At 43.7% G+C, this 18,717-nt stretch overlaps 1 long non-coding RNA gene across 1 annotated transcript; it reads left to right on the forward strand.

Moving 5' to 3' along the window:
• Positions 1 to 5,520: 5,520 nt before the first annotated feature.
• Positions 5,521 to 18,279, forward strand: LOC130535495 (uncharacterized). The gene is made up of 2 exons (XR_008953147.1): positions 5,521 to 5,984; positions 16,978 to 18,279. It is a non-coding gene; the product is annotated as an uncharacterized LOC130535495 (long non-coding RNA).
• The last annotated feature ends 438 nt before the right edge of the window (positions 18,280 to 18,717 follow it).

Genomic DNA, 18,717 nt, shown 5'->3' on the forward strand with positions numbered 1-18,717 from the left:
GCTGGAAGGTCTTGCATTGCAGAGAACAATCTGGCACCAAGTGAGTGTGAGGCTGGATAATATATACTGGTAGGTGAGCTGATTGATGAGTGAGAGCAGGTGTGTGATCAGTGACTGAGAGCAGGTGTGGTGATCAGAGGGTGTAGTGTGAGCAGGGCAGTGGAAAGGTACTGAGTCCATGGGCTGGAGCAGAGTGTGACAGAGATTGTGTCAACTCCAACTGTGAATCTGATTTAATCAATGAACAAGGATCAATTGACCAGGTGACATGGAGTTTTACTAAAACACTGTTCAGTCTTGTCTGTCAGTTAGTGAGAAACCTGGCATTCCATGTTGTCCACTAGTTTGCTGTATTCTGGTGTGTAGTTTGTCACTGCCACTCTCAGTGACTCCTGTAGATGTGAATCAGTTAGGCGTGATCGGTGTTTATTTTTTATAAAGTTCATATTGGAAAAGGCTGATTCACAGAGATATGTGGATCCAAAGAGACAAGCAACCTTCATAGCTGCTGTGCAGATAGATTTGTACTTTTCCATGTCCACTAGGTTACAAAAGTTTAGGCTACTCCGATGTGCTTTAAGGTTCAGGTCATTTTGCAAAGTTATTATTTCCATTTCCACCTGCCCTGCATCCAAGGTGAAGGTTGTACTTAGGTTCTCAGCTGTGCCTGTAATGTCCACTGACATAAAGGGATTTGAAATGAATGACACACATGGCTCAATTTGCTCAAAATCACAAAACCTGCTCTCAAACTCTTTCATCAGTCTGTTAATGACTTGGCAGTATTTTTCTACAGCGTTATCAAAAGCCATAGATGCAGAAACATTGTCACTAAGAACTTTTTGACAGAGGGGAAGTGCACAATACATTTTCTTTGCAAATGCACAGAGAAAATGATCATTTTAGCTTGAAAAGCTTTTACAGCACTTATCATATTTGTGACAGTCTTCCCTGTGCCTTGCAGCTCACAGTTCAAATTGTTCAGTTTTTCTGTGACGTCTGTTTAAAAAAGGCAAGAAAGGCAAGGTCAAGCAACCACTCAGTGTTGTCCAAGAGGGAGGTGTCCTCTTCTCTGTGCTGCATAAACTCCTTTATTTCACCCAAAAGTGCCAAGAAACGTTTCAAAATCCGCCCTCTGCTGAGCCATCGGATTTCTGTATGCAGCAACAGGTCTCCATATTCTGCGGAAAGCTCCTCCAAAAGCATCTTAAATGCCCTATGTTGTTTGGCTTTAGCGCGAATGCTATTGATAATTTTTACAACAGGGATCATTGCATGGTCAAACCCGGTCACTTTCGCACATATCGCCTGCTGGTGGATGATACAATGGTAGTGTAGGAAAGGTGGAAAGTCTGGGTCATTCTTGCAATGTTTAATGAAGCCCACACGACATCCTACCATTGCAGGTGCACCATCGGTAGTTACCAACACGAGCTTCTCCAGCGGTACTTTTTTCTCCATGAAGAAAGTTTTTATCGTGTTGTAGATGTCCACTCCTCGTGTAGTTGTCCTCAGTGGTATCAACGTGAGGAGCTCTTCTTTAGTGGAGAAATCGGAAAATACTATGCGAATAAACACTATTAGTTGAGCTGTACAGCTGCTGTCCACAGATTCATCACATTGGATGCTGAACCACCGGCATGTATTTAAGTCCTTGTCCAGCTGCTCATTCAAGTTTTCAGACAAAGCTGACACTCTTCTGGTCACTGTACTTGCCCCAAGTTGTACATCAGCCAGACGTGAGATAACATCTGGCCCATTTTTATCATCTTTAAAAACAGTCTCTGGGATTAGCATCACCTTGATGATCTCTCCATCAGAAAACGTCTTCTTGTTTTTAATCAAAAAATGTGTAGCTCTGAATGAAGCTTCGGTCGCCTTTTTGGCTTTATTCAGCGGTCTTGTGAAAAAGGTCTGTTGCTTGGTCAAATTGGCTTTTAACTCACACGCTTTCTCAGCCCGAAGCGCAGTCTTGGGGGGAAAGTTTGTGTTTAAGCTGCCGTGAGCAGTTTGATAGTGTCTCTCCACATTGTACAGCTTTAAAATTGCCACCGTAGCTCCACAAATAAGGCAAACACACTTATCTCGTATTGATGTAAAAACTCCTCTTCCCAGTCTTTGTTAAAAACATACATTTTTTTCCTCTTTTTTAGCGCGGTATAATCAATGATGCACTAGCTAGCAAAGCGGGGTTAATTGTCATGCGCAGGTGAATAGGTGAACTATGACCTCGAACTATACGAATGCATTTTATATATATATATATGCTAGGAGATGCTCTGTCCCCCCTGCTGTTCTGCATAGGCCTAAACCCCCTCAGCCAGATCATCACCAAGAGTGGCTATGGGTACCAGTTCCGAAGTGGAACAACCGTCAGCCACCTCCTCTACACGGATGACATCACGCTGTATGCCAAGAACGAGAGTGACATCGACTCCCTCATTCACCTCACTAGGATCTACAGCAAAGACATTGGGATGTCATTCAGGCTAGACAAATGTGGGCGGATGATATCTAGAAGGGGAAAGGTGATCGCAACTGACGGGGTTGAACTACCTGAAGGGAACATCACAGATGTGCAGGACAGTTACAAATACCTGGGGATCCCACAGGCAAATGGTAACCACGAGGAGGCAGCTAGGAGGTCAGCCACAGCCAAATACCTGCAGAGGTTAAGACAGGTCCTGAAAAGTCAGCTGAATGGTAAGCACAAGATCCAGGCCATAAACACCTACGCCCTGCCAGTAATCAGATACCCTGCTGGCATAATACCTTGGCCACTGGAAGAGATACAAGCCACTGACATCAAGACAAGGAAGCTCCTCGCCATGCACGGAGGGTTTCACCCTAAGTCCAGTGTCCTGAGGCTGTACACAAAGCGAAAGGAAGGGGGCCGAGGACTAGTAAGTGTCCGAACTACTGTCCAGGAGGAAACATCAAGCCTCCAAGAATACATCAAGAAGATGGCCCCCACTGACCCACTGCCGAGTGAATGCCTCAGGCAACAAAAGCCCACCAAGGAGGAGGAACCTGAGGGGCTATCATTGAAGGACAAGCCCATGCATGGAATGTACCACCGACAAATTGAGGAAGTGGCTGATATCGAGAAAACATACCAGTGGCTGACAAAGGCCGGACTGAAAGACAGCACAGAGGCACTAATCATGGCTGCACAAGAACAGGCCCTGAGCACCAGAGCAATAGAGGCCAGGGTCTACCATACCAGACAAGACCCCAGGTGCAGACTGTGTGGAGATGCCCCTGAGACAGTCCAGCACATCACAGCAGGGTGCAAGATGCTGGCAGGCAAGGCATACATGGAACGGCATAACCAGGTGGCTGGCATAGTATACAGGAACATCTGCACTGAGTATGGGCTTGAGGTCCCAGGGACCAGGTGGGAGACACCTACGAAAGATCCTGTGGGACTTCCAGATCCAGACTGACAAGATGGTGGTGGCCAACCAGCCTGACATAGTGGTGGTGGATAAACACCGGAAGACAGTGGTGGTGATAGATGTAGCAATCCCGAGTGATAGCAACATCAGGAAGAAGGAACACGAGAAGCTGGAGAAGTACCAAGGGCTGAAGGAGGAGATGGAGAGAATGTGGGGGATGAAGGCAACAGTGGTCCCAGTGGTGATCGGGACACTAGGGGCAGTAACACCCAACCTGAGTAGATGGCTCCAACAAATACCAGGAACCACACCAGAGATCTCTGTCCAGAAGAGCGCAGTCCTAGGAACAGCTAAGATCCTGCGCAGAACCCTCAGACTCCCAGGCCTCTGGTAGAGGACCCGAGTCTGAAGGAAGGAGGCACCGCCCAGGAGGGCGAAGAAGAGATGAGATTTTTTTATATATATATATACCGGGTACCCGCAGGCATAAGGTTGGTGACACCTGGTCTAGTGGATAGTGTATAGTTTGAGTGTGCCGTATGAGTGTGTAGTGTGATTGTCCTGTGAGTGTACAAGGTGAGTGTGAACTGCGAGCGTGTAATGTGAGTGTGTATTGTGAGTGTGGGGTGTGGTAGTGTAGTGTGAGTGAGAACTGAGTGTGTGGTGTGAGCGTCTGGAGTGAGTGTCTGGTGTGAGTATGTGGTGTAAATATGTCATATGAGCATGTAATGTGAGCGTGTAGTGTGCACTGTATACTTTGAGTGTGCTGTATGAGCGTGTAGTGTGATTGTCATGTGAGTGTGAACTAGTGTGTAGTGTGAGCAAGTAATATGTGAGTGTGTTAGCTGCAGGGTCCTGGTCATGTGAAGCATGTCACTGAGGTTCAGATGATTTTGGTGTTTGATCTGCGGCTTTGTTCCGTCGGTGTTGAAGGAACATATCTGCAATACAAAGGAAGCAGACGGCCGAAGCTGCAGCACCAGATGTACGGAGCATTGTCACACTCCACTGAGCATCATACGCCCGCAACAGCATGACCAAGTGTGAAAAAACATGAAGACGGGCTGTTGTTTCAGTCTATAAAGTATTCCTCTCAGCACTTTCTGTTATTGTTAAAAGAGGACAATGTGTAAATACACCTTAAATAATTAAAAATAGGAGAGTGTGTGTGTGTGTGTTCAGTGAAGCAGATTTGGCAAACAACAACAACAGTGTCAATTGTTTGCTTTAGTGTTGATGTCATGGTTGTTTCCACATCAGATCAAGCGGCCCACGTGTCCAGATTAGTAGCAGCTCTGATGAGCTGTGAGGGGTTTTAACTGGTCCAGAAGATCATCAACTCAGGGAGCAGAAGAATGTGGTCCAGGAATGATGAAGGATGATGAAATAACAAGGGAGTTTTAGGTAATGATATTTTTTGAAAACTTTATTTTGCTTTCACTGTTGTTTTTCATCTTTCATCAATATTAAAGTAATTACAGTAGTTATATACATAATCGTCCCTCCATCTGAGTATCCTCTTACATCAGAACAGGGATACTAAGGCTGTAGTCACACAGGAACTAACATCTGTTGTCAAAGCTAATACCGTATTTTCACGACCATAAGGCGCACTGTATAAAAAGGCGCAGTCTCAGTTTTGGGTGCTATTTCTGTATTTAAAACATACACAAGGTGCACCGTATTATTAGGCGCATGTTGAAACATACAGTAAAAAATGACAACGGAAGTAAAACAGTGAGTTTTGACACATTTATTGATCAAAATATTCATTCTTCCGCCACAGAACCATCAAAGTTTATATCTTCTGTATCTGAATTAAACAGCTGCACTATTTCAATGTCCAACATCCCGAATTCCTCTTCTTAATCATCTGAATCGGACTCACCGACCGGTTCCGGTTCAGCGTTGATTTTTGAAAGCTCTTACAATACATGAAGACGGTATCATAGCCCATGTGTAACCCAGGTTACTAAGCCTTAAATAATAGCTCAGTTTGTCAGTTGTTAGAATAAATAAATTCATATTTTATTGCAAAAAATAAATAGGAGCTCAATTAAAATGAGCCTACGGAGAAGGGATAGTTAATATTTTTGAATATGTTAATAAGTAGGTAAAATCAATCCACACAGGTTTGTTTCTTAAAGTCTGTAAAAAAAAAGGGCATTTTGTTTTAATTTAAGTGTGGTGAATGTGCCTTTGTGGAAGTAGAAAAAAAGATGTGCAAGATCCACGTGACACGAGGAGTTCACGTGATATAATTGACCAATTAGGGTCAGGGTGTACGTGTCGCGGCATGTGCGTTTTTTTTTCTCTCTCTCGCTCTACCGGACCGACATCAAGATGGCCGCCTGCTAACTTTTTGCTGCAGATACTATTGTTTTTTTGTCTAAGAGGGCAAGATAATTCACTAATTTTCATCACTGTGGTTTTTGGTGTGGAGAGCGAAACTTTCTTTTTGCCGTGGATTCATTAGTGGACTGTGTATTCTGCCAAAGAAGCGAGAGAACCTGAACCTGGATGGATGAGAGCCATGTGATCTGCAGTTGTGCCAGTGTGTATGTGTATTTGATGCGTGAGCCTCTGGTGAGTAAACTTCGCTGATATTATATATTTCATTTTAAATCTGTTAAAATGTGCATATGGTAAGTTGATAGAGTAAAGAGCCGTTCATTTCATGTATATTGTGTTTAAAAGAAAATTGTTTATATTAAACTATTTTATTTACATTACCCTCACTCTGTTTTTTGTGAGAGTGAGTGGCGTTGCAAGAAAGGAAATTGTAACAGAAGAGTTAAGATTCAGTCAATTTGTTTAATATTAATGTTGAGAAATGTGTTCAGATAATTTCATGTATGGTAAGGAAAACTGAAAGCCAAGGTTGTGATGTATGTGGATATATATGTGTGTGTTTCTGTTCTTCTGAATGAGTCCTGAGTTCAAGGCCTGCAAGAAGATTTCGTCTGCTGGGATTTCTCCTGTTCTGTAGAGGTAGAGGGGAGCCACCCAAGAGAGACTGTGATTTGGGAACCATCTGAGGATTTATTTCTTTCTTTATTCACTTTATCGCTGTTTAATGTTTGTGTGTATTGGCATTTCAGTCTTTTCCCATTTAAGCAATACAATATAAGCAAACTTAACCTTGGTTGTGTGAATCCTTTACTCTCCACTTAATGCACATTGCTGATACCCCTTTCTCCTGCAAATCTAGACTTTTGACCTTCTGGCCCACAAAATAATTTATATACTGAAGAATATATCTGTATCTCCCAGATATTACCATTGTGGTGAGGGCTGAGGCTGGTTACACATGCGTCTACAATCCACCCGCATATGGTGGCATAACTTGCCCGCCGCTGCCTCATAGTCTTTGTGAAGGCCTTCCGTCATTCAGCGCTCTGTCCGTTTCCGTAGCAGCCGAGATCTACGGTGAAAGACGACTTTTTGTGCCCCGTTGTGCGTATCGCCACCGTGCTGGTCCCTTTTTCTCCACTTGTGGGTCAAAGGGATGTTAAAAGTCAGAGAGATCTCATCCATGTTGGTGATGTGGCTAGGCGTGGTTATCTTGTCGTGGCAGTAGGTGCGGTAGATGGCCACCCTCTCCTGGTAATCCGCGGGCAGCCGCTGCGCAACAGTTGTCCTCGCGCGTATGGAGAGATGCCGCCTCCTCATAAAGCGAAAACACTAAGATTGCTCGATTGCCATTTTTCAGCCGCATATTCGATGGCCTGCAGTTTAAAGTAAGCCTCATTCATACGTGTCTCGCTTGACCGGCGCCATTTTAGAGGATCCTTACGCGGAGTTGTGCCGCTAATCGATTGTCGGAGCGTTTACCGTAGTGCACCCACCAAAGACGCACAGCAGATTTTGGAACTCAGTCCACACACAAGGCTCTCCATATTATAAGGCGCACCGTCGATTTTTGAGAAAATCTCAGTGTTTTAGGTGCGCCTTATAGTCGTGCAAATATGCAAAATACTTGTAAATATGGAAGATAGGGCGGTTGTAGCTCAGCCTGAAGGGGCTCTCTGTTCAAGCGCTTGTTGTGGACAAAAGGTCGGTAAGTATGCCTTAAGCAGGAGAGGTTCCAGGCCATGTTCAGATCACTGCCAAAACACCCAAAAGCTCAGATGGGGACCTCTGATGAGCTGGAAACTTGTCTAGGGATGGACCATCGTCCACAAGCAGTGCCACACAAGCATGAGGTTATCAGCGAATGTGAAACAAAAATTCTGTTTCTCCTCCTGAGGTCCAGCATACTTTAAGAGCTTTTTCTTGTGTGCGTAAATGACCTCCATAACTGTAGAAGCATTGAAGAGAGAATGAGTAAGGGATGATGTGTGAGGAGTTTAGGGAGGTAAAGAATAGAAATGAAAAAATCAGCTTGGATCAGGAAATTAATTTTGCAGCCCCATATGTGTCTTTACATCTCTTTTCTCTTCTGTTCCATTTTTACTTTCATTACCTCCTCCTGCATTCCTCCCTTCTTCTCTCCATCCTTTTCTGATTGGAATGCTTCCATTTACGCGCTGCTCCTTCCTGTTGGGACACAGGCCCAGCTCCCCTCGCCAAGCCCCTCAGACCTGCTGACAAATCGATACATCACTGTAATTGATTCTGTCGGGGCTCATAGTCTCTAATGAGACCCCCACGTTCACCTCCTCCTCCTCCTTTCTGCAGACCAGTTTAAGGCTTGATGGAGCAGACCTTCCCACTGCAGTGCCGCATTTCTGGCCCTCAAGTGGAGGCGAATCTAGGGTGTTGAGGGTCAGACAGTCGCCATGGTGATGGATCAGTCCAGCTGTTTTAAAGCTGAGTTGATTCTTACTGCTGCCCCTGTCTGCCAATGAGCCAAATGATCTCACAGCTTATCTGGTAATAGAGACACCAGCTGCATGCTGTCATCAGCTTTATCACAACAAAATTATATGTCAAGTAAATGGTGGTGCAGGTGCGTAGCAACTATCATTCATACTGGAACTACAGGAGTCTACTGGAACTACAGGAGATTTCATCATGCACTTGATGAACAAAGTGCATGTAAGTCCATGTCTGCTGCGCTAATGCTGTGCTAATGAGAACGGTCCTCACAAATGCGAGACAGAATGAGACAGAAGAGGGTCATTTGAGTTCAGGAGGTCAGAGAACAAAGGGACAGGTCGCACCAGTGCGTGCTGGGAATATCAAATCTTTGGTAAGTGGATTATTTACATGAGCGCTGTGGCGAATAACCAACGCACTCTGACTGGTCGTCAACTTCATCTCTCCTGTAATGAGGAGCATCTCCACCAGCTTCCTGGGAGACGACTGCCCTGCTCCTGACCTTCTCCTCTGCTGCCTGCTACCCTCAGCAGTGACTACTCAGTGTGGGACCTCCTGGGGGAGGAGCCTCATCTGGAGGAGAAGGAGGAGGGGTCTCTTCTTAAGGAGAAGGAGGCTCATGTTGGATTGCAATATTCTTGAGTGTGTCACTGCCGATCCGCGTGTTCTCTGAATGAAGACTCTAAGGAGAAAAATGCCAATTTTAAAATGTATTTAGCAAATAGAATTAATTCAAGATACAAATATTACTGAGCTCCGGGCCAGTTCAAAACCCTACAATAACAAAGTCAATTGTCAGGGCATGAGGTCTGACAGCCTAACTATCCCTTGACCCAGTCCTTTATAGAAACAAAGAGGCAAATCATTGATGTAAATCCAGTCTGATATTTTCCTCTGATTGAATGACCTCGTCTTCTCCTTCCAGTCCCATTGAATTCAGGCACAATCCTTGTTCTCCATTGTTTTTGAACTCCAACCCAGCAAGAAAGTATTTTTGAAGAAAAGAGCCAAATGTTTCTCATATGGCAAGGTCAAGGTTCACATTCTTCTGGCATACAAAATATCAACACCACTAAACTATGCTGTCCGGTTTTATAATGGGTCGTTTGACACTTTCAACCTGACCATCTCCACTGACTACAGTTATCCAAACAACAGTCAACTGACTGCTAAACTTTATTACACTTACTAATGATTATATTATCCCAAACATCTAAACTAATTCTATTTTTTTTAAAAAACATATAAAAAAAAGAGAAAATCTCATTCTCTCATCTTCAGGAGGAGGATCCTAATCTGGAAAAGGAGGAGCATTATGTGGAGCATCATAAAGACTGATGAACACTTGGATTGTCACTGCCTGAATGACTCCTCCGACTATTCTCCTGAGTTTAATTGAAATGAGTCAAATTGGTGTTTCATGTGTTGTGGTATTAGGCTCCCTAGTAACAGGGCTGTTTTATTGTTATTGTTGATTGTTACTCTGTTGAGTCCTTTCTGTTTCTGATGGCTCCTCCATTCTCACTGACCCTCTCATAACGGTTGCATCTCATACACATTTTTTGAGGAACATTGTAGCACTTTTCATTGTCGTTGTTGTGAGGGTGAAGTTTTAGTCACCAGCGCTGTTCTTTACTCTTATGTTAAGACTCAGACAAACCACGAAAACAACTGGAGTCCTTGCAAGGGAGAGCCGAGCAGCAGTTCAAGCTTCCTCTGTCAACTCTTCCCTGCAAGGGAGAGCTGAACAGTTTAAACATTCACACATTCCTTTTCTCTTGACAACATTCCTTAATCACTCTAAATCTACTCATCATAGCATTTAAACGATAATAGTAATAACAACAATTCTTCTCACATTTCCCTCCTGTTTATCGTTAAATGTGCCTAGATTCTCATCATCAGTATTACATCTTCACATTTTCATGAAATGTAAATGCATTACTTCATTTTCCAAGAAACACATTTCTTTCAGTTCAACATGGGTACAGCTTAAGGCATCTTAAACAGTTCATTTACATCTTGTATTAAGTTTGTCCATTCGTCTTCTGATTCCTCTTCATTGTTGTCCAGTAGAAATCGTTCTTCCACCTGCAGCAAAGTACGAGTAACAGCTGATCCCACGAGCCGTCACTCATGAGTCCCGCCGTCACAGCACTCACCACAATCAGGAAGAACAACTTCATTTCCTTTACCTCTCCTTCACAGGTTCCGACGGGATTCAACCGTTGCTGGGCCTATACAGGCCGTCAGCCGTTTACGGACAATCCGCCACTGCTCCCTCACCTTCACCTGGAAGAATTTTCTGTTTCTTACAATGGGAAAGGTGTATCCACGACAGTTTCCCATCCACTCGAACTGCAGTCTTTGTGGCCAGCTGTACTTGATAAGGACCTTCCCACCGAGGCGTGTTCCACCTCTTTCGCACAAACTTCTTCACCCACACGTAGTCACCCGGTTGTATGGGTTCCTGGGGGGTGGAATCTGTGGGAGACACAGGACTAGGCAGAACATTTACAGCATTCACACATCGGTTGAGTAACACCTTTTTTAGATAATCTGCTATTGTTTCCTCAACATGTTCTAACCCATTTGTTGTTGCAAAGTATGGTAGGCAATAAGGCCGCCCATATAATGCTTCAAAAGGTGTGATGCCTGTTTTCTTGTGTGGTGTTATGTGCATCCATAATTTCACCAGGTCGAGACAAAACATCCAGTTCTTTCCTGTCTCGTCCATACACTTCTTTAGTCTATTCTTAATAGTACCGTTGACTCTTTCAACTAACCCTGCACTCTGAGGGTGGTATGCACGGTGATTCTTCAAATCAATTTCCAAAGTTACTCCTACAGTTTTCACTACCTCATTTACAAAATGGCTTCCAGTGTCACTCCAGATGACCTTCGGGATGCCAAACCTGGGAATGATCTCTCTACATAGGACTTTTGCCACTGTGCATCTGCTTTTGCCGTGGGGAAAATTTCTACCCATCTAGTAAATCCATCTTACACTACTAGACAATATTGTTTACCTTCACATGGTGTTAGCTGAATAAAATCTAGAAAAACTGTGTGAAATGGATGATTCGGTAATGTTGTAGTGCATGCAGGGGCCTTAAGGGCTCCCTGTGGGCTGTGTTTTACACAAATAGCACATTGTGAACAAAAAATGTTTTGAGTATGTGTGAAATCCTATAGTGTAATAATGTTCATTAACCATCTGTACCATCCCTCCTGTTGAGACATGGCATGGCCCATGGCTCACTAATGCTGCCCATTTATGCATATTCTGGAGAAGGAATGGTTTATTGCCTATGGTTAACAGTCCTTTATCATCCAGTTTTGCTCCTTGCTTCTTCCACATGGCCTTTTCCTTTTCTGGAGCACTTTGTTGCATTTCTTTTAGAATGCTATTGTCTGCAGGTTCTAAGGTAAATGATTCTTCCTCATCATTATCAGGAAGTGTGTTGTTATTTGGTGCAGCCTTTGCGGCTTTGTCAGCAAAGGCATTGCCTTGTGAGACTGCGTCTATGTTGTTTGTATGTGCAGTGCATTTATATACAGCTATTTTGCGTCACATCCCAAGTCTTGCCATCTTTTCTTAAGCGGTTTAGCAATAGAAACATGTGGTACAGAACCTGACACTTTGAATAGCGCTGCTGCTTCGGCGGAAAGGCTCCCTGCCGTGCAGACAGCCGTCTGACCACACACATATAGATGCATAATTACAACCATTTGTGGATCTTTAAGTTTAGCAAACTGTTCTGCATAGCTTAGTGTGCCGTGTGAGTCTGATTTACAGATTTCACCTATGCGCTCCACTTGCATGGTTACATGCAAGTCAGCTTGATTGTGTAGCTGGGCTTCAGGCTGTAAGTATGACAGAGCTTTACCATATATCATAGTGATTGGGTCAGAGAATGGAGGGGGCTGCTTTTCAGGAATGTCGAGTGACCAGTATTTACTGCACGTCCCTCCTTCTCTTGCCCACAGATCAATCATTCTATCTATAGACCACATTCCTTCGGCTGTAGTATGAATCATTAACTGGAGCCAAGAGATAAGATCTCTTCCTCATAGATTTACGGGACATGTGGTGGAGATCACAAAAGGGGCTTTAAGTGTGATTCCACTTACAGGGTCACAGACATCTACAGGGGCTGACATTCTTTCTTTGGTTACGAGACCATTTGCTGATCTCACAAAAATCTGTGTAGAGGTTGGCTTCAGGGCTACTGGATCTGTAATTACTGATTTACCTGCACCCGTGTCTACTAAGAATGTTAAAGAATTGCCTAACACGGTCAGTTGTATTTCTGGTTTGCCTTCAGCAAACAGGAAGATGGTTTCTAAATCTAAAACATCTAAGTCATCTTTTTCAGATTGGTCAATTTTTGTGCCCTGATTTGTTTTAATTTTTGTGACATCTTTTTCCGGTTCTAGTCATTGCTGGGGTAGATTAGAACCTTGCTGCTGTCCTCTATTGTTTCTCTGGTCACGTTGTTTCTTCTGCAGTCACGTTCCCAGTATCCATAATTCTTACAATAATGACACTGATCATTTTCACGGGAATTGCCTCCTCCTCCCCTTCCGCCTCGGCCTCGCCCACGCCCCTGGCCTCGGCTTGGGACAGGGTTGGCATTGAAAAACATGCCTGTCAATTGATTCTTACTCTTTTGACATTGCCTGTCAGCATGCATAGCATGTTGTTCATAGTGGTTTAGGGAACAGGTTCCGAAATCAACTAACTGTCTCTCTACCCAGGCTTTTATTTCTGGTTTTGATCCCCCATGTAACTGTAACTGATCCCCCATAACTGCTGTTGGTAGGGACCTTCTGGTTCTTCCGCATACGGAATTCCACTATTCTTCCGGAACACATCTTTCATTCTGATACTATAGTCTTCAAAACTTTCGTCTCGTGGCCATAATGGCGCTGTAGTCAGCTCGTCTGTGAAAAGTAGTTCGCATGCGCTCGTACAGTCTGTCAAGTCTGTCATTTAGTTCTCAATCGAACTTAGTCATCCACAGTTGGACGTGTGAGCATGAACCTGGACCTGGTCTTCCATGTGTTTACATGATGCTGGGATTTCGAATTCAGCACCTTTTGTGGAATGTTGGTTGCTCATGTGTGCACTTTATTTATCAGTTTTTATGTATTTGGGTGGAGATTTCTGGTCTCCGACTGAACAACCCTCAATCCCTACTGGATATCTAGTTCAGTCCCTCTGCCGTGGCCTTACAGTCCCCCGTTCCCAATCAGGAGAATATACACCAAGCTTCTACCTCCGAAGAGGCCGGTGTATCTTGCCTCTGCTTCTCTCCCGATGACCAGGCAGGATAACCTCTGCAGTATTTCAGTGTAGCGCTTTTCGTGTTTTATACTCACTCCGTTGTTTCTATGGTTTCTCTCTGAGTTGTTTTAGTGCCTTCTTCCCGTCACTGGAGATGGTCGCCCTGGGAGGGACGAAGACCGGCCTTCCATCAACTCGTGATGAAAGGTCTTTCACTCGGACGTCTTTTTGCGCAGACTTCGGCGTTCAGTCGTCCCACGGCGCTCCTCTCCAGGTCATGGGATCCAGCTCGAAGGACCAAATTTTGTGAGGGTGAAGTTTTAGACACCCACGCTGTTCTTTACTATTATGTTAAGACTCAGACAAACCACGTAAACAACTGGAGTCCTTGCAAGGGAGAGCCGAGCAGCAGTTCAAGCTTCCTCTGTCAACTCTCCCCTGCAAGGGAGAGCTGAACAGCAGTTCAGGCTTCCTCTGTCAACTCTGCTCGTCTGCTGCTCGCTCGCCTCTTTTATTGGTGCACACAAGATTTATGTAAATCAGGACCTCACGATTCCTTGTCTTCTAACTACTTTTCCCATCTTTACGACCTCCTTGTCTTATCGAACAAGATACCTCTAAGTGCTGGTTTTGTAAACAGCTCCAGCACTTAGTTTAAACATTCACACATTGCTTTTCTCTTAACAACATTCCTCAAACACTCTAAATCTACTCATCATAGCATTTAAACGATAATAGTAATAACAATTCTTCTCACATTTTGGATTTAAAGTCAATTAAAGTTGTTTTGTTTACGCCCTTGAGGGTTAATTTGTGGTGTTGGGTTATATGGGGATGTTGAGTGGATCATTCCAACCACTCCCCCAGAAAATGTCCCTCTTCTTCTCAGCCCAGTGTCAGTGTAGCTTCAGCCTCACATGGAGTGGACGTCATCCAACCATGATGTGGTCCAGTATGTCAAAGGTTCAGCAGTGAACACCCTCAGTGATACAGGGTCCTCATGACTTTCTATCAGCTGGGAACAATAAACCAGCTTGTCTTTTATTTTGAAAATCCATCTTAGAACAGAAGCTCCTCAATGGGTCAGCAGCACCAACACTGAGGAGCTGTAGATGAGCCTGTGACTTAATTCCTGATTGATGCTCTCCCATCGGTCACCGTGGAAGCACAGTTGTCTTAGTTACAATCTCTGCTGGCTCAGCCGTGGTGGAATCATCTCATCCCTGTCTGTTGTTGGATCGCAATACCTCTCGTGTGTCACTGCCAATCCGTGTGTTCTTTGAATGAAGACTTCGATAAGAAAAATGCCAATTTCAAAATGTATTTAGCAATAGAACCAATTCAAGATACAAATATCACAGCGCTCCGGGCCAGTTCATAACCCTACAATAATAGAGTCCATTGCCAGGGCAGGAAGTCTGACAACCTAACTATCCCTTGACCCAGTCTTTTATAGAAACACATATGTAAATTATTGATGCTAATTCAGTCCAATCCAGTCTTTCTTCTTGGATGACCTCGTCTTCTTCTTTCAGTCCCATTGGCTGCTGGTACAGTTATTGTTCTCCATTGTTCCCCAAATGGCCAGGTCAAAGTTCACCTTCTTGCAGAGGAACTTATCAACACCAGTAAACTATGCTGTCACGTTTTACAATGGGGGTTGAAGAGAATTATTTTATCTTATTAGCATGTGTTATACTATATGTTTTTGTTTTCTGTTACAGCTAGTTTAGAAGTTAGGGATAGTATATAATCTTTAGTAGGAATAAGCATAAGCAAGTCAGTTGACCCTTCAGCACAACTTGCAGAATTGAAGGCAGTTATTAGAGCATTAGAAATATCAAAGGGAAAGAGAGTGACCATTTATACACATTCAGCGTATGTAGTGGGAGCGATTCACTTAGAACTTTGTCAATGGTTGCGGGCAGGTTTTAACACAGCATCAGGCTCTCCTATAAAACATGAGGCAGAGATGAGGCAACTGACACAGGCACTCGTGGAGCCAGCGGAGGTCGCAGTCGTAAAATGCAAAGGTCATAGTAAAGAGAACTCTCTGGAGGGAAAAGAGGTAATGAGGCTGCAGATTAGGCAGCAAAGAAGGCTGCAGGTTATAAACCAAGTTACAATTTGTTGTTGGCAGAGAAAACTGTTCACAAAATTCTTCCAAGATACGACAGGTAAGGATGGGCAGATCGATCCCGTGGTATCGATATATCGATACTCACAAGCTACTCATTTGGTATCGATGTTCTTTTATAAATATCGATACTAACTAAAAAAAAATAATTGGGGTGTATGCATCACTTTCCGCCGTTTTAGATTAGTTACTTAAATTAATATGTGCCAAGACACCCCTATACCTGGCGGCGTACTGAGCTGGCCCATGTCACGTGACAGGAGATAGGGAATGAGCATCAACCTGCAACATAGCCTGCGCCGAGCCGACACAGTCAGCAAAAGGCAGAGCCGGAGGAAATAATCAGCCAGAGACGCAATCGTGTTAAAGCAGAAAATGTGAATATGATACGATTTCTGAAAAGCAATCTGAGACTTCAGTAAAGTGTGATGACATACCTCAAGTGCACTAAAGGTGTGATGGTGTCAGACATTGTTCTAATTATTTTTTTATGGAACAACTGTCTTATGCAGGTTTAAAGGATAAGGAAATCCTAGTAATCAATTGACCATAATAAATTGTATATAAATGGTCTGTATTTGTCTTAAATGTAATAATATTTTGACTGACAAAAATTGCCAGTAAGAAATGAACGGTATCGGTATCGTATCGAATCCCAAAAGTGTGGTATCGCCCATCCTTAACGACAGGGAAAGACTTAGTTGTGATCAAGAAGAAGCTTCTCCACATGAAAAAAACTGTTTGGAAGGAAAAGGGGGGCTGTGAAAGTTGAAGGAATTTGGCGGGGCCCAGACGGAAGACCTGTTCTCCCGCCCGGTCTGTTAGATGCCGTTCTGGAAGAGGCCCACGGCCTGACACACTGCGGGAAACCACAGATGATGCGGCATCTAACACATTGGTGGCATCCATTTTTATCAGCCATTGTAGAAAATTATATCAGAGAATGTTCAATATGCACACACTTTAATGTAAAATCAACAATTCGACCACACGAGGGCAAGTTTCCAGTTGTCCCCATAGCAGGGGAAGTAATAATTATAGATTTCACTGACATGATAGACAGGGTCAATGAGTTCCGATACCTCTTGGTGGCAGTGGATGCATACACTGGCTGCCCAGAGGCGGTTCCCGTAAAAGCAGAAGAAAAAAAGTGTTAAAAGTGATTAATTTTTGATTAATTCGACACATGGTTTCCCCAAACAAATTAGATATGATAATGGTACTCATTTTAAGAATAAAGATTTACAATCCATAGGCCAGCCCAGCACTTTTATGAAATATAAATCTTATTTTGTTCAACTAAAATGACTCTCTCAGTTTTCTCCCAACAGGCAACCTCTGTAACAACAGTCAGTGAGGATCCAGGAATTCCACACACAGCTGAGTGGGTCCTCCTGAGAGTCATCAAGTGAAAGTGGTCAGAGCCCAGGTGGACTGGTCCCTTTGAAGTTGTAGAGTGAATATCACATGTTAACCCTAACCTGAAGCCATAGCAACCTCCAAAGAGCATGACTGAAGCACTGGCACCGTTGCAATCCCATGACACTAATAAAAGTTAATTGTGTGCTCATCCAGGGGTTTTGTTCATTCATACCAAATAATGATTATATCGTCCTTACAATAAAATATGCAGATGCTCTCCCCCTTACTCTAAAACACATTCAAGATTAACCCAAAGAATAAATGCAAATTATATTGAGGGTTCAGTGTTGGTTAAGGGTTCATTGAACACTTTGAGATTTATTTAAAAACTACTAAAAGTCCCTAACAGGATTAAAGATCCTTCCTACTTTGCAAATGATCATGGTGTTTGAATTCAGAAACATTATTTTTGTGTGTGTGAAGTGTTTTTAAGGAAAACCTTTAAAGATAATGGTTTGCCATTTGTCCTATGTTTGATTTGGAATGATTTTTCACAGAAGCAGAAAAGTTATTTGTCCTCACAAACTCTAGAACGTCGATTATTGGTGGTACTCGCCATGAAACTTGCCAAAATACTCTAACTCTCACTCTCCAAATCCCCTCACAACCAAACAATTTTGGAGCATATTAATGCATCTTATATAGCTGATATGCCATCAAACCACTCAAATCTGTCTCAGAATGCATTGAAACGCCATGAGCCAATGAAAGGCTTTGAAACATTTTGAAGCAATGAAGCGCGAAGCGAAACGTCACGTGACACTGGTGTTTCGATACAAGGTCCGACACAGTGTTTCGAATCACTCCGCTTCGGGAAGAGTGACACAAGCTCCGAAGCCTCGATATCATTTGCCCATCACTAACTTCTGCCTCAGCGTTTCTGGTTCCTGTCTGCTCACCTGGTTTTGACTTCTCCGCCTGGCCCCGACTTCGCTGCTGCTCGTCCCCAGTCTGCTCCGCGACATCGTCAGCCTCATCTCCTGTAAGCCCCTTTCTGTCATTACTGCCCGCTGTCAGCGTAACTGCACAGTTCCGAGGATTTACGTCCTTCCCCCTTGGTTCCGCATTCCGGCTCTGCTCGACCCACTCCCCGAGCCTGCAACCTATAGACTTTGTGCGGGCCCTGAGCCTGAAGAACGGACTATTTCCTGTGTTTCCTTGTCTGCCTGAGTTCCTGTTTGCCCCTGTGTTAATAAAAGTCATTACCACGGTCCAGCTTTCCAGAGTGCTGCATTTGGGTCCAAATTGCACCTGTCACACTTCTAAAGTAATTCTAACAGAAACATATGGTACAACACATAGTAACAAGATAGAGACAATTCTCTTCAATCCCCCTTTTGGCCTAGCCTAAGATAGGCCAATACTAACAATTCATTGACCGCTCTCCCTTTGAAGTAATCAAAAATAATAGAAGTTTAATCATTGTGCCATCTTCTTTAGATGTTTCCGGATCTGTGAATTACCTGCTGGGGTACATTGATTCCAGTGATACCAGAGTTAGGGTGTTAGGGTGTTAGGGTGTTAGTATGTTATGGTTAGCGTGTGATGTTCGCTCTGCAACTTCAAAGGGACCAGTCCTCCTGGGCTCTGATCACTTTTGCGTGATGACTCTCAGGAGGACCCACTCAGCTGTGTGTGGAATTCCTGGA

Source organism: Takifugu flavidus, chromosome 12 (genome assembly GCF_003711565.1).
Source record: "Takifugu flavidus isolate HTHZ2018 chromosome 12, ASM371156v2, whole genome shotgun sequence".
In the NCBI taxonomy this organism is placed as follows: Eukaryota; Metazoa; Chordata; class Actinopteri; order Tetraodontiformes; family Tetraodontidae; genus Takifugu; species Takifugu flavidus.